Here is a 3089-nt window from a genome sequence, read left to right on the forward strand (position 1 = left end):
CTGTTAAAAGCTTTCTTTTCTTTCGAGGTTGTAGGCTCGTCACCTGTCTCTTGACTGGGACTTTTCCCTCTCGCAAAGACCTATTACAGTTTTTTTACTTCTTTGTGAGTGAAATTTTCAAGCAACTGAAATGAATCCAAGAGAATCCGGCCAGTTTTCAAAATCAAATGTTTTCCAAAATAAAATATCTGTCAGACGCGGACACTATGTAAATTTAAAATAATTCATTATTTTGGGTGCAAATTATGCGGCTTGGTACCAATCGATCCATGGACCGGTACCGGGCCGCGGACTGGTGACCGGGGACCTCTGTTCTTCTGTATGAAGTAATTGTTTACTTTAATAATTACCTCAAGTAATGAATTAGTTGCATTCGTAATTCATTTAGTACCAGACATTTTTAGACTCGCCAAAATGTTGACCAAAAAAAAATAGAATATATACTGTAAGTATCTGGAATTGAATGTGTGGACTCTTAAAAAAAATGGTACCAATTCTTCAAGGACAAAAGGTAAACATAAAAAAAAAATCATCTCATTTCCACGGCCACTTTGATGCAGTTAAATTATGGAGGTCAAAGGTAAGTAAGGACGGACAGCGTTTGTCCAATACGAAGGAAGCCTCGGGGCTTTGGAGACCTGCTTCCACTTCCTACCTCCTAATTGCCTCATCCTCTTTTAGAAGTGGGGGTTCACCATATCAACTACTCCCCAAAATGCAGTTCTTCTTGAGACATTGTGTTAAAACATGCTTTTTTCACTGTAGGAGGAAAGACGGAAGCAGAACATCCAAAGTCCACATGGAAAGGCTGCTGAGAGAGGTTCGAACCCAGAATTCTTTAACAGTAAGTGGATGTGCTAACCAATAGGAGAGCATGTTTAGTCTTACTTATTTACACACTAAAAGCTGATGAGGCCTTCAGTACTGTCAGAAACACTTTTTTTTCTTTAAATTTACACTAGATACACTACTGCTTTTTTTCAGTTTTAGTTTAACCTACAACATTTTTAAATGCTGTAAAGTAGTTGTCTGAAAGTTGATTTATATTGCTTTTTTTTCTTTTGTTAATGTTAAAAAGGATACTGTTTTATCCTGTATCCTGTAGCGAATGGGGCGTTAGAGTTGGTAGTTTTAACAGTTCAAGGGTCAAGGATCAACAAAAGCTGATGCTTTTTTGCAGCCAATTTTTTGGGGGGCGATTTTTATATGAATTCCAAGATTTTACTCAAGTAAATATCCCTTACAAGCTTCACAGGAAACTGTTGCTTAAAAAATCGTGATTAACTTGCTATTGACGAGTTAAAAATGTAATTGCTTGACATCACTAACACACACATGCACACACACAATTATCTATCTATCTATCTATCTATCTATCTATCTATCTATCTATCTATCTATCTATCTATCTATCTCTATCTATCTATCTATCTATCTATCTATCTATCTATCTATCTATCTATCTATCTATCTATCTATCTATCTATCTATCTATCTATCTATCTATCTATCTATCTATCTATCGTTTTATTCATTAATTAGACTCAACCAAGTGAGCTTAAAGTCATCTTTAATTGTGATCAATTTAAATGTGCATTTCGGACATCCCTGTATACAAAAGTAGATAACACCATTATTGACAAAGTGAACTGGTGGACATCTCCTCTGTTGCACATGAAGAAGTTGAAAGCGGGTCAGGTGAGCGTGATCCCGTCTGCCGTTACCGTCGTGTTAAATTCTATTTGGCAGTCGACGCAGAAGTCCCGAGTTACGTTCAAAATGTACTGCGAGAGAACAGACGTTCATAATGAGAGGGGCATCACGTCCTACATGTCCTCTATTTTATGCACTTACTTGTTGGAGAATCTCTGTCACGTTTATTCCCTCGGTAAAATTAACCAGGGCTTTTATATGCGCCAACACTGTTGGAGAAAAGTTCAGCAATAAACCAATGACACAAATACAACAACATAATTTCTCTCTTTTTGTCTTGGGCTATACACTTCTAAAATTCTGCTTTTATTCGCATAAGTCTATGTTGTCATCCATCCAATCAAAGTGATATCCAGATTAGTAGGTTTTTTTTACGGTATTGTTAGGCGATATTAGCACAGTACTAGCAAGCGTTTCTAAATGGTGCTTTGCTGCCGTCTGCTGGTAACAGTACAGAAATGCCAGTTGTTTTTGGGGTCAAGTGTGTGTTGCTTGGGAAGTTATTGTACCTCTTCCTTCCCTAGGAACGGGATCAGAATCGGGACCAGGATTTGGAACAGGTTCGGTATCAGGGTTGCTAACAGGATCGGGATCCTCAACTTCGGCTAACAAAAGACAAATTTATGTAAAATTGCATTCGAGTGGCAGTACACAAAATAGTTATTAAGACAACTGATGAAAAAAAATAGTAAGTAAAAATAGTTCAAATGAAAATTACGAGATCTACATTAGCAGGGAGACAAAACATTAATACATAAGTGCCGTGAGGCAAGATTGATAACTGGTGACGTAACGACTCCTGAGAGAAAAAAGCGTAATGTAAAAGTAAAACTTATGCTTTAAGGAGGGCAACGTATTCAAAGTAAATCAAGTGTAAATTTTAAAATGTTTGCAGTGGAACCAAATCGTCTTTTTAGACTCAAATATAATACTGTGTGGGTACTTAAATGGAGGGAATGTGCTGGATGTGGATGCTAAAAAAAAAAAAAAACATACGAGAAAAACATTTTTTTTAATCCCTAATATTGTAATATTTGTAATCTCTGAATGTATAATATGACCATATTCATGTATTTGCGTCATTATTTGTTATGAAAATGTTTGGGCAAGGGGGTGAGGGGAAAAAAAAAACAGATGACGTTACAAAATCTGTCGTCTGGTGTTGGTAAATAAATTATGCCAAAAGAACGCACTGCAAACGGAGTTCCAAAGCTCAGCCATGGAAATGTTTGAGAACCACTGTGTTAACATACACTAATTGGAACATAATATTTTAATATCACAGCAACACATTACGGTTCTCTTTCACACATGTAGGAACGAAATATCGTTAAAATGTATAAAGTGTTTAAAATGTTGTCTGTCTGGGAGCTCAG

The 3089-nt window shown here is 36.5% G+C and overlaps 1 long non-coding RNA gene across 1 annotated transcript; it reads right to left on the reverse strand.

Annotated features, from left to right (window-relative positions):
• Nucleotides 1-1596: 1596 nt before the first annotated feature.
• Nucleotides 1597-2327, reverse strand: LOC148414750 (uncharacterized). Its single transcript, XR_015867374.1, has 3 exons — nucleotides 2223-2327; nucleotides 1855-1922; nucleotides 1597-1784 (listed from the first exon to the last, which is right to left on the reverse strand). It is a non-coding gene; the product is annotated as an uncharacterized LOC148414750 (long non-coding RNA).
• Between the last annotated feature and the right edge of the window lie 762 nt (nucleotides 2328-3089).

The sequence above is a fragment of the Hippichthys cyanospilos genome, chromosome 12, assembly GCF_059441005.1.
Source record: "Hippichthys cyanospilos isolate Australia breed blue-spotted pipefish chromosome 12, RoL_Hcya_1.0, whole genome shotgun sequence".
Taxonomy (NCBI): domain Eukaryota; kingdom Metazoa; phylum Chordata; class Actinopteri; order Syngnathiformes; family Syngnathidae; genus Hippichthys; species Hippichthys cyanospilos.